Source organism: Callorhinus ursinus, unplaced genomic scaffold (genome assembly GCF_003265705.2).
Source record: "Callorhinus ursinus isolate GAN/ISIS: 27379988/994484 unplaced genomic scaffold, GSC_fseal_2.0 scaffold29, whole genome shotgun sequence".
Lineage (NCBI taxonomy): Eukaryota > Metazoa > Chordata > Mammalia > Carnivora > Otariidae > Callorhinus > Callorhinus ursinus.
The window spans coordinates 15196076-15209641 of NW_027397091.1; the positions used below are offsets into that span (position 1 = coordinate 15196076).

Below are 13566 nucleotides of genomic sequence, written 5' to 3' on the forward strand. Positions count from 1 at the left end.
CCAAGGGAAAACACCAGGTTGGGCACGATGTCACCAGGGTGTGCCTGCCAAAAATGCATCACCTACATCTGATCCTGAGACAAACCCAAATTGAGGAATATGTTACTAAATAACTGATCAGTACTTCTCAATAATGTCAGAGTCATGGAAGACAAGGAGAAATTGAAGAACTGTCTCAGATTGGAGGAGTTGAGGATATGGGACACGTAAATGCAAAGGTGGGGGAAATGGCTCAAGTTCAAATAAAGTCCACAGATTGGCTAATGGTATTGTACCAATATCAGTTTCTTAAATTTGATAGAGTTATGCAAGGTGTTAACATTAGGGGAAGCTGGGAGAATGTAAATGGGAACTCTGTTATTTTGGCAACTTTTCTCTAAATCTAAAAATTTTTTATAAAAGGAAAGAATAAGGGTCACCTGAGTGTCTTAGCTGGTTGAGTGTCTGACTCTTGGTGTCAGCTCAGGTCATGATCTCAGGTTTGTGAGATCAAGCCCCCGTCCCGGCTCCACACTCATCGGGAAGTCTGCTTGAGATTCTCTCTCCCTCTCCCTCTATCTCTTCCCTCACTCTCGTGAGCGCACACTCTCTCCCTAAAATAAATAAATAAATAAATCTTTTAAAAAAATCTTCTATAAAAAGGACAGAATACATTTGGAAGCAGGTCTCTTTTAGGTTCCATAGAAAAAGTTTACCTTTAAGGTTCAGAATGGTCTGGTTTCATAAGGCACCTATGGACCTACGGTATGTAGAGAGAAGCAGACTTGCGTGTCTATGGAGAAAGAACAAAAACCAACTGTTAAGGTAACTGACACTTTCCTTCTTGCTTTGCTCCTTGCTGACTTAGTATTAACAGGTTGTTTTGGTTTCCCAGGTTTGTACAAATGAACCCCTAGCTCATATTACAAATGATTGCAATTCCTTGCATGGGGTAATGTAGCTCATACTATACTTTGTTCTAAAGTTTTAAATCTGTCTACCCAAATCTTGACAATGACATTTGGTTCTAGATTGGGACATTAAGATCAAGCAATCTGAATGAGTAAAGCCAAAAGCTCATTCTTAATTTTTAGAATAAGGGTATTTTCAAGGTTGTAAAGAGTTTATAAATTACACTGTTCACAAGCAAATATTGATCTGTTGACAATCGTAAGAAACTGAATGTACTGTTTTGAAATATTTAAGGAATTTTGTTAGGTTTAGATAAACTGTAACACTTTTCCAGGCTATTTAATCAAGTTACTCACAATGTACACACTCCTGAGAAGACCCCATTATAGTGACATTGTTTATTTCCAAATTTTTCTGCATTCAACTTAAAAAGTATTTCTTCTGAAGAAACTGAACTTTTCTGTCAAATGCACTTGATCAAGTAGGAGAATTGGGTTCATAAAATGGATTCATTGCAAACTTTATGTATAAATTATAGACATCAGTACAGAAGTTTTTTATTCCATTTTCTTGCCTTACATCACAAAGCATAATAAATCTCATATGACCTGCAGTAAAATGCTGAAACAGACCACTCATTGAACTTGTTCACAGGTTTCAAGTCCATGTTGCTGGACAATCACATACTCTCATCTACGAGGTCGAGAGCAGCATGAGTTATGAACTGGTTCAGATGATGATGATGATCATCTTTGGAGTCTGCTTTTCCAGCTGGCAAAAATTCCATTTCAAAAACTGGATTATCATGGTGGCCAACAATTACAAGGTAGAAGCCTCCAGACATTGTCTTCAAAATACAATTCCTGCAGGGAGAAACCAGCAACGGAAACAGCCAGTCACTGCCCCCATCCCTTGCTTTTTAAAATGTATGCATTGGGACTTTTCCACACAATCAGTATTTAGACATATCTTATCTTACCTTGGATGGCTTTTCATTGTGTGGATATTCTAGGCCAGAGATCAAACCCTGCCTGTTTTCATACCTGAGCTGAGGATAGTTTTAAAGTAATACCTGCATAATAACCTCTATTCTGCCTTTTGACCCATAAAGCCTAAAATACCATCTAACCTTCTAAGAAAAGCTTGTCAATCCTCATTCTAAAATTCTACGGTTGGCCAGCAGCCACATGAACCGTTTCCAATCCAATGCTATTATAAACAATGTTTCTGTAACATCTTCATTTAGCAGGTTTTGCCCTCAGGGTATGTCTGTAGGGTAAACCACTAGTCAAGAAAGAACTGCTGGATCAAGAGGTAGATGCATTTTTATTTTTGACAAATAATGCAAAATGGCCTTGGAAAGAAATCACAGCCATTGACTTCTCATCAGCTGTGCCTCTTCCCTACCTGCCTCCAATGTGAATTACTGATCTTTCTAAATTTTGCTGTCCCACTGTTGGAATTTCCATTCCTTTCATTGTAAGTTAGGTTGAATACCTTTTCTTTTTCTTTTTTTTTTTAAGATTTTATTTATTTGAGAGAGACAGAAAGTGAGAGACTGAGCACAAGCTGGTGGGGAGGGGCAGAGGAAGAGGGAGAGGGAGAAGCAGACTCCCTGGTGAGCAGGAAGCCCAACAAGGGGCTCCATCCCAGGACCTTGGCATCATGACCTGAGTTGAAACCAGATGCTTAACTGGCTGAGCACCTTTTCATTTATAAACTGCATGTTCTTATCTTTTGCTCATTTTTTTTCAGGTGGTTGGATTATTGATATTTACCAACTCTTCTTGTTTTTAAATAACAGTTCTTTGTATATTAAGGCAACCAGGTTTTTGTTGTATGAGAAGCAAACGTTTTTTTTTAATTTTTCATTTTCAAAAACTTTTTAAATAAGTATTTTTCCTTAAATAGACTTTATATGTACATAAGTGTAGCAGCCTTTTCCTTTATGTCTTACTTAGGAAGATCTTCCATATTTAGAGATGATCAAAAACAACCCTCGACTTTTCTTCTGGTACTTTTATGTTTTTAAAAGTACTTCAATCCATCTGGAATTGACTTTGGTGTAAGGAGTAAGGTATGGCTCCAGCTGACACTCAGCTGTCCTGAAGCCACTTATTGAATAATCCATCTTTTTCCCACTGCTTTGAAATGCCACCTTTCCATATGTATTTGGGTCTATTTTGGAGTTCTCTAATTTGTTCCATTGGTCTATCTGTACATTCATATGCTCTTTCAAGCTTCTTCTTCTTTTTTTTTTTTAGATTTTATTTATTTACTTGAGAGAGAGTGAGAGAGAGAGCACAAATGGGGAGTAGGAGCAGAGGGAAAGGGAGAAGCAGACACCTCTCTGAGCAGAGAGCCCAATGCAGGGCTCGATCCCAGGACCCTGGGATCATGACCTGTGCCTAAGGCAGATGCCTAACTGACTGAGCCATCCAGGCGCCCCTCGAGCTTCTTTATTAAGTATAGTTTTATTTATTTTAAGATTTTATTTATTTATTGGACACAGAGAGAGAGAGAGAGAGAGAGAGATCACAAGTAGGCAAACAGGCAGGCAGAGGGGGAGGGAGAAGCAGGGAGCCTGATGTGGGACTCGATCCCAGGACGCTGGAATCATGACCTGAGCCAAAGGCAGATACTTAACCGACTGAGCCACTCGGGTGCCCCTAAGTATAGTTTTATAATGCCTTTTATTATTTGGAAGGGATAGTTTCCCCTGGTAGCCTTCTTTTGTAGAATTTTCTTGGCTATACTTGCATATTTTACTTTTCTTATGAACTTTAGAATCAGCTTGTCTAATTTAAAAGTAGATATTTCCATTGAGATTGCATTAAGTTTTTAGATAAATTCAGAGAGAAAAAATACAATACGATTTTTTCCTATCTGAAAACAGGGTGTGTCTTACCAGTTGTCCAATTAAAAAGATTCTTTGCTAAAGTTTTAAAGTTTGGGTTTATTTAGATTCATTTTAATCAACTTTATTTCCCAGGTATTCTGACTTCAGTGGGTATTGTAAGTGGAATTTTTCTTCTATTGTATTTTTTAACCAGGTCTTTTGTATATCAAAAAGCAATTGCTTTCTGTATATTAAATGTGTAAGTGGCCACATTACTGAACTTTCTTATTATTTATTTTTCAGTTGATTCTCCTGGGTCCCCAGATATGCAGTCACATCGCCTGCAAGTACTGATAATTCTACTTTCTCGTGTAAGTGAATCACATTTACTTTTCCTCCAGGATCCATTGCAGATCCATGCAAGGAGCATCTGGTTCTCTCCTGGAAATCTGTGTCTACAGCTCCAATGGGTTCTGCTTTCTATTCTGGGTCCCAATGGCTGATTCCCCACCAGCATAAAACTTAACAGAAAATTGTTTTAAACAGAGGAAAGACAGGATTGTATCTGGAGTTAAGATCGTGGATGCACTCTGCCAGATCGTAGAGTGAACAACCCGTCTAAGGGAAGGAGGTGGGTTAGCTGACCAGCCCAACCCTCGCGGTGAGAGCACCCAGCTATCACCCAGCAGCCGCCCCCGGGTGCGATTAAGGAAGGAAAGTTGGCTGACACTTAATGAGCATTTACTAGATGCCCGATTGGGCACTTGAAGCCCAGTCGTCTAGCATCTTTGCACAGCATTCACAGATGAAGGAGTAAGGTGCCCCAGTCTCCCAGGCAGGTGGTGGCTGTGCTGATGCTGGGACATGGCTGCTGAATCCCTGTGGAGTGCTGGAGGGCCTGAGAAGGAGTCCTGGAGAGCTGAGGCTTTGGGAGGCTGCCACTCGGCCAAAGAGCCAGTGGCAGCTGGGGAGGAGATCTGGAGCCGGGGAGGAACATTTCCACTCTGGGCAGGCCCAGTGGAAGTCCAACAGGCAGATGACTCTGCAGGTCCAAGCCAGGGATTTGGGAAGAGTCCTATTTCCCAGACACATTGAGACTTAAGTCCTGCCTCACAACCCCCACGCAGCAGTGGGGTCTCTGCTGGGTCCTGAGACATCCTTTCTGGAGCCCTGATAATGGCTAACCTAAGGATCCCATGTCATCATTCCTCCATCTGGTATGAGCCCAGCTTCTCCACTACCAGCCATTTCCCCTGCGACATGCCCTGGGCGCCGGTCCCTCCACCACACTGACCTTCCTCCCTGCCCCCACCTGACCACTCCGCTACTCACCAGCTGGGACACGTTGGTCAAGTTATTTAAAACCTCTCTGGGCCTCAGTCACCTCATCTGTCAAATGGGTATGCTAACTCCCTCCCTCAAAGGGTTGTTATGAGGATTAAATGAAGTATCATTAACATATGAGTAAGTGCTATTTAAGGGTTTAAGTACATTACCACGAGGAGAGAATTTTGTATGGGACGTATTCTGAGTTTTAAGGAGGAAGGTCAGTTTTATTTGAGGATGAGATTGGGTCAAAAACCAGATGATTCTTGGGGTGCTCCCATGTCCTCACCTCCTCGTTGTGCACCAGTTAGACCCAGAGTTTACCCCTCCTTGACAGTCGCTGTGCTATGGGGAAGCAGGCCATGTGATGATTCTCATTTTGTCAGCTTCTTCTCCCACTAACAGCCATCAGGTCTTTGGCAGTCATTCTGTTTTTAATGTTATATATGTTTAGCAGTGAAAAAACCCTTTTTATGACATAAACACATAGAAATGCGAGTGTACAATATACAATGACACACTGTGTGGATAGCACCAGATCAAGAAACAGAACACGAGCAGCCCTCCTGGTCACTCCCCCCAGTCACTCCCCAACTGCAAGGTAACCGCCATGTGAGTGGACACCTGACCCCGCGGTTGTGTCGTCACACTTCCCGGGAACGGAATCCCGCCGCGTGCCCTCTGCCAGCTTCAGCCTTTTACACTCCCCGTGACGTGTGTGAGATCCACTCATGCCGTGGGGTGTAGCAAGAGTATGTTCCTTCTCGTTGTGTGCATGTTTCTTTCAAGTATCTTGATTGCTGTAAAAGGTTCTGTTGTGTCCATAAACCACAATTTGTCCATCCTCCTGTTGGTGGACATTGGAGCTGTTTCCAGGTGGAGGATGGTACAAGCAGAACTACCGAGAACATTCTTGCCCGTGACTTTGGGTGGCTCTGGACACTCATCTGTCTTTGAGTGTACAGATATACAGGTGGACTTGCTGGTTCAGAGGGTGATTGGCTTGGAAACTGTGTCAGGCAGGTCTCCTGGGTGGTTACACCAACTCACTCCTGCCCAGAGTTAGTGAGCTTGAAGAGCTGAAACCTTTTTTTTAAATGATGAAATAATTCCTATATTTGAATAATTCGAATGAGGTCTGGTAGGGCTTGTAAGTGATCCCAATTGTCTTCATTTTCAACAGATTGTAAAATGCTGCTCAGGCAATATAATTTGCTTGCCATTTACTGATAGTAAAAGAGAGAAGGTAATTTACTCATCTAAAGGCCCAGAGAATGATGGAAACAAGCATTCTTTTTTGGGGGGATGGAAGGGGGAAACAAGCATTCTTGAATCTCTCCCCACTGTATTAGACTGTTAATTAATGAACAGAGTGCTAGTCAGAATCTGCGGCTCTGAGGCCAGCCTCCCGAGTGTGGGTGCCGGCGGCCCCATCAGCTAGCCGGGCATCCCAGGACAAGGGAATGGACCCCTTGCGTCTGTGTCCTCATTTGTAAGATGGGTGTCCAGAAGTACCTGCGTCATAAGGTGGTTGTGGGATTGAATGAGATCTACGTGGAATGCTCAAAACAGGGCATGGCGTATCATACATGCTCAATTAAACACGAGCTATTGTTTTGATAGCCTCAAAAGAGTAGTGATCGTTGAAAATAGGATTCTGGACAAAACGTATTAAGACAAACAATGCTGTTAGCTGCTTTTCCTTATTACCACACAGACCTCTTCCAGCCAGAGCCGGGTTAGTCAGAAATACCACCCGAGAGAGTAAACACAGTAAGAAGCGGTAAGAAGCCAAGGTTGTTTCAGAGTCTTGCACCAAGGCTCAAGTTCAAGACCGATAGCACATTCACTCGTTCTCCCTGGCAGAGTGGGGCGGGCCCCAAGTCTGGTGAGCCATGTGTGCAGCCTGCTGCTGGTTGGGGGAGGGAGAAGGAGGGTGGCTGTTACAGGCCCCAGCCACCGGCAAGTGGAGTGACTGGCAGCCCTAACAACAGAGGTAGGACAGAAGAAGGTGTACAAGCCCTCAGGCACTCCCATGCACTTGAGCCCTGAAAGGGCTCCTGTCACAGCAGAGAACAAACAGTAACTGCTCTTTTATGTGATAATCTCAAAGCATCAAAAAAAAAGACAAATAACTCTCTCTGCTCTCTGTCTATAACGTGAGCAATAAAAATTTTTTTTTCTGATAAAGAGAATTCAGACTTCTTCAACACATCAATTGCAAAGAAAAAAGAGATGGAGGGCAAATCTTTAGATTGGGACACAAAAAATCGTATCACAATTGTAATGTGAGCTCCTTATTTGAATCTTGATTTAAAAAAAAAATCAGCAGTCCTGAATTTACTAAATAAACTTGCCCCCCTACCTCAAAAAAAAAAAAAAAAACCTGCTTAAAGTCTGAATTTGTGATACAACCGAAAATGTAAACACAACCGGATATATGATGATATTGAGAAATTATGATTAATTATTACATGTAATAACAGTAGGGCAATTATGTTTAAAAAGAACTTTCTCTTTTAGAGACTGATGCAGAAATATCTAGAAGTGAAGTGATATCATGTCTGGGATTTGCTTCAGAATCGGTGCAGGCCGAGGGTCCTTGGGTAGGGTGATAGGGTGTATTGGGCAGACACCACCACTGGTAGAGGTTGAGGCGAGGTTGATGGATAGTGTTCAACTCTGAACTGTTTGTGTGCCTTCAAAATTCATAATAAAGGTTTTTCTAAGCGGCTCTGGGGGGAGTGAAACATAAGGAAATGTATATTTTAGAAAGATTTCCATCAAAACTGCTAAAATAAAAATTGGCACTTGAAGAAGCAAAAGAAAGGGGGGCAGGAAAACGATAACGTATTTTACAAAGATGTTAATCCAATATACGAAGACTGCGTGCTGTGTGGAGCAGTAGAGGGGAAAGTCGTGAGTGATCTAAAGTTGGCTACGTAGAAGAGCTCCTGAATGGGCTTATTCAACCATCTGAAATTTGCTGACGACCCACTGTGGGTGGACAGTCGGGCCCCGGGCCTGGGGGAGGGCACCCTGAGCACCTGCCTCTGCCACACCCCTGTGGCCACGCTGCTGACCCTCACCAGGTCCCAGAGCAGCACTCCCTGCACTGTGTTCCATCAGGGCATGAGGGACGGATTTGCTTCTGGAATGGTGCTCTGAGCAGGCGGGGTGAGCAAAGGGCAATTCTTTTATAGAAGCACAGTCTGAATTCAGTATGACCTCAAGGGCCTTCTAGGAGTTAATATTGTATGGACTAGCGCTTGGCCTGTAGGAGGTGCTTCGTGTAGATACTCAGCAAACATACTTATTGTTACTACAATAATAATGCAGCTTGAGGCTTATTCTGATACGCCTGGCCCCTTAAGTATGTCTGGGGCCATCCTACATTTGCAAAATGGTGAGATTTCTGCCGTAAGTAGCTTGAGCAATTTTTTTTGCTTAAACCATAATTGATAAAGGCTGCACCTAATCAACTTAGCTAGGAACTCAGAATTCCAAAATGGCCAGATAGACCTTTAAGAGTGTGTTTGTAGTTCGTGTCCAAGGTCACATGCCATTGTGACACAAACCTCCATTTTCCTCCCCTGTGAAATGGGCACACCTCCTCAGGGTGGCAGGAAGGAGAAGCCATTCCTATTAAGGTGGAAAAGCCTTGCATAATGGTCTGACTGGGCAGTCCCAGGGAGGGGAGCCCCAGATAATTCCTCTCCTTGCTGGGTTTGCCCAACACACTTCTGCCTTCCTTACCGTGAGATGCTGGGTGATTCGCCGGGTTCAGTCTGGGAGCCAGCGCTGAGGGTCCTGCCCATCTTCCCAGACACGCAAGGATCCCTGACTTCTTGCTCTGCATCTTGGTGTCCTCAGCTGGGTTCTGGGTATTGGCTGCCGGCCGTGGGAGAGTAGAGGACCCAGGGGCTCCTTCCTGGGAGGCATAGTCAGGGCATTAGTCACCTAGCAAAGCTCTCACACATTGGTTTAGTGGATGTAGCAACAGACAGATTCCACACCGGCAACTTATTTGGTATTCCAGGCTTTGTCAGCTCAAGAAAGTCTCATCAAGCCATTGCCATTTACTCAAAAGTACGGGGCCCATAAAAGCATAATAATGCCAGGAACATGGGCTGCGTGCTTGGCTCCGCCGCACTCAGACTGTTCTTTATTTTAAAAAGCCCTCTGGCAGCTTCTCCCCAAATCATTCGGGCTTAGGACGTCACTCCCTGGTCACACCTAGATTCTTGACTGATTTCAGTTTTATGGGGAAAGTTTCCTCTGTATTATTTGTTTGGCAAATAACTGTTTGGCTCCAGTTTGGAGATGATTACAAGAAGCCTATGGAGAAGTGAAGGCCCAAGTCACATGTGCTCCCCAAAGCTGCCCCAGTAGTTTTCCAGAGGGGCCTGGCAGGTGGCACGTGAGGCTGGTTTGGGGTGAATCATTCACCTAAAGATCTGGACACATCGACAAGTTGAGGGCGATGCTGAACACCCCCACAGGGATCCCTGCGAACTCCCGTGTTCCCCAGGTGAGGCCACAGGGAGCAGCAGAAATTTGGTGAACGGGAGAATGCTTACCCCTTCCAGAAAGCAGCCCCGCCCCTGTAGCCAACGGTTGCCTCGTGGGAATGAGTGCGCAGCTTTGCCAGATCTTTTGATTTGTCCAAAGAGGCCGGGAATCTGAAGTTGTGAAATGTCCAAGGGTGCCTGAGTGGCTCAGTCAGTGAAGTTGTGAAATTTCCAAATTTTTCTTGTTGGCAGCTATCAAGAAAAGCATTATATAAGCATGTGAAAAGGTGCTCCACTTGACTAAGCATTAGGGAAACGCAACTCAAGCTACAATGAGACACCACTTCACACCCAGTATGATGGTTATTATTAAAAAGAGGAGAAAAACAGAAAATGACAAGTGTTGGCAAAAATGTAGACATATTGGAACTCCTGTGCAGTGTTGTCGGGAAGACCATATCACAGCTGATGTGGGAAGCAGCACAGCTATTCACCCAAAAATTAAAAATAGAACAACCATATGATCCAGCAATTTCACTTCTGGGTTTAGACTCAGAAGAATTGGAAGCAGAGTCTTGAAGAGATCTTTGTACAGCCATGTTCATGGCAGAATTTTCCACATTAGCAAAAACAGAACAACACTCCGAGTGTCCATTGACGGATAAATGGGCACGTAAAATGTGATATATGCGTAATGGAATATTATTCAGCCTTAAAAAAGAAGGCTATTCTGGCACATGCTACAACATGGACAACCTCGAGGACTCCATGCGAAGCAAAATAAGCCAATCCCAGAAAGACAAACACGGTATGATTCCACTCACATGAGGTACTTAGCATCATCAAATTCATAGAAATTCTCTAGAGCGTGGGATGGCTTCCCAGGGCCTGGGGCGGGGGAAGAGTGGGGAGTTAATTGTTAAATGGGGACAGAGTTTCAGTTTTACAAGATGGTTGGTGGGGATGGTTGCACAACAGTGTGAATGTGCTTAATGCCATCGAACCGTACACTTAAAAATGGTTAAGTTGGGGGCTCCTGGGTGGCTCAGTCGGTTAAGCATCTGCCTTCGGCTCAGGTCATGATCCCAGGGTCCTGGGATTGAGCCCCACATCGGGCCCCCTGCTCAGCGGGGAGCCTGCTGCTCCCCCTGCTTGTGCTCTCTCTCTCTCTGACAAATAAATAAAATCTTTAAAGAAAAATGGTTAAGATGGTAAGTTCTATGTTATGTGTATTTTACCACAATTAAAAACGCTGGGGAAAAATGGTTAAAGTACAGTGCAGGCCAAACAAAACTTATTTCTTGTCCCGGTGGGGCCTGAGGCTGCTAGCTTGTACCTTCTGCTCTCTGTGACCCTCCACATCAGCCTGTTCACTCTGTCCACTTTCCTGCGCAGCCCAGATCTGGAAGCCAGCCTCGGGAGCTGGGCACATTTAGGGTTTTGTTTTGTTTTGTTTTGTTTTTTATTTATTTGAGAGAGAGAGAGAGCACAAGAGGGGATGGGGTCAGAGGGAGAAGCAGACTCCCTGCTGAGCAGGGAGCCCGATGCAGAACTCGATCCTGGGACTCCGGGATCATGACCTGAGCCGAAGGCAGTCGCTTAATGGACTGAGCCACCCAGGTGCCCGCACACTTAGGTTTTAATCCTGGCTCTGCCCCTAACTAGTCATGAGATGTTGGACACTTCTACAGACAGCTTTGTCCCTGTGTTTGTTTCCCCCCTGAAAGTCTCTGGAGGGACCCACTCCAAATGGCTTAGCCCAGGGGCCCTGGATTCACTGAGCTAACATTCACAGCTGATTCCAATACACCCTGTATGCTACCAACGATGAGCTCAACTCCTGTCCGTGTGAACTGGTTACCAGCGTGCTGATTTGGAACGGTGCTCTAGAATGACAAATTCTTTCTGACCTGGGCTTACCCTATGCCTTTAAAAGAAAGGCAGCAAAATGAGCAAGGCCAGCCAGCCGGAGGGCAGGTGTTCGGGGAGGGTCAAACTGAACGTTGTGAAGAAGAGGAAGAGGGAGAGGATGTATTCGCAAAACAGTTCTTAAGCATCTGCCCCTCACAGTTTTCTTTCTTTTTTATTTTTTTAAAAGATTTCATTTATTTATTTGACAGAGAGACACAGCAAGAGAGGGAACACAAGCAGGGGGAGTGGGAGAGGGAGAAGCAGGCCCCCTGCTGAACAGGGAGCCGGATGCGGGGCTCAATTGCAGGACCCCGGGACCACGACCTGAGCCGAAGGCAGATGCTTAACGACTGAGCCACCCAGGCGCCCCCCTCACAGTTTTCTTATAGCATTTAGCATTTTCATTGTTGCCTGTTTCCTCTGAGGGACTCCAACTGACTCGCTTTTTCCGGCACTATAAAATTTAGTAAAAGTGAATTTGTTCTTTTGTAAAAGTAAATTTTTGAGTTATAGTTTTAAAATGTACCATCCTTTTTTTCTCTTGGACAGGCACTGAGGGTTCAAAAACAAGTAAGTTGTGCAGAGCCCCTGCCTCCAAGGAGTTTATATTCTAGAGGAAAGACAGAAAATTACTGGAGTTTTTTATCTTCTGGGCAAGAGGACGCAAGGCGGGTTACTTAGGATAGGGAAGTGAGCCCACTGGAGAAGAGAGGTCCGGGAGAGTGTCCTGCTGGAGAGGGTGCCTGAGCTGACAGATAAGGGGTAAGCAGGAGTTAGCCCAGTGAGCAAATGGGAGCAGGGCGATCGGGAAGCACAGAGAAGGAACCCTCGGGCCTGTGACATAGGGTCTAAAATCAGGGCCAATATTAGTGCTGCCAGGACATCTGGTAGAACAGGGAAAGCCCCAAATGCCCCAACCACAAGTTCCCCACCCCATTCTGCTCCCGAGGATCAGGTCCCCTAGCCAAACAACCTTCCTTGTCGAGGGGAGCAGGTGCACCTCTTGCCTATCTGGGAGCCCACGGAATTGTTCAAGCAAGCCAGCCACATCCTCCCACTGAGCCAGAAGTCACCCCATCCTCTTGATACTAACGAAGCCAACTGCCACAGAAAACAGGTTGTTTGCTCTGTTTCCAGTGCAGCCCTGGCATGGCATGCGGGGTCCTCCTCCCTGGGCTGTGAGTATATGCGACTAATAAACTGCCCTCCATCTCTATCTGTCCGATGCCATGTGTGGGTACTCGGCCAACCTCATAACCTGAGCCAGAAATCCCTCCTCACCAGCGTGATGAATAGGAGGTAATTAAAACAATGCGTGAAGAACCATGAATCAGCATTGCGGGAGGATTTGGTGAGGTTGCAGCAATGGGGTGGCCTGCTTGGGGAGTGAGACTATGAAAGTTCTGGTACCTTTAACTGAGCAGTGTAGCTCACAGTGGCCGGAGCCCCTGGAGGGCACCGAGCAGGGATGAGAGCTGGCCGTGTCTGAGTTTTAAATCGATGACTCTGGCCAGTGTGTGGGCTGGGCTCAGAAGGGATGAGACCAGAGGTAGCAAGTCTGATTAGGGAGCTACTGCAATGTCTAGGTAAGAGATGGCGAGGACCCCACCTAGAACCAAGAGTGTGGGGTGCAGAGCCTTGGGGAGTGTTTGTAATGTAGAAAATGTAATCCATTTGGCCCCACTCAATCAAAATGCTGCAAATGTGGGGTGCCTGGGTGGCTTAGTTGGTTAGGCGGGCAGACTCTCAATTTCAGCTCAGGTCATGATCTCAGGGTCGTGAGATCGAGCACTGCATCGGGCTCCGCTCTGGGCATGGAGCCTGCTTAAGATTCCCTTTCTCCCTCTCCCTCTGACTGCTCCCTCTCCGTCTCTTTAAAAAAAAAAAAGTGGGGGGCGCCTGGGTGGCTCAGTTGTTAAGTGACTGCCTTCAGCTCAGGTCATGATCCTGGAGTCCCAGGATTGAGTCCCGCATCGGGCTCCCTGCTCAGCGAGGAATCTGCTTCTCCCTCTAACCCTCCCCCCTCTCATGTACTCTCTCTCTCATTCTTGCTCTCTCAAATAAATAAATAAATAAATCTTTAAAAAA

The 13566-nt window shown here is 45.2% G+C and overlaps 1 pseudogene; it reads right to left on the bottom strand.

The window, feature by feature from the left end:
* Positions 1–1311: 1311 nt before the first annotated feature.
* Positions 1312–8982, bottom strand: LOC112828098 (trafficking protein particle complex subunit 2-like; annotated as a pseudogene).
* Between the last annotated feature and the right edge of the window lie 4584 nt (positions 8983–13566).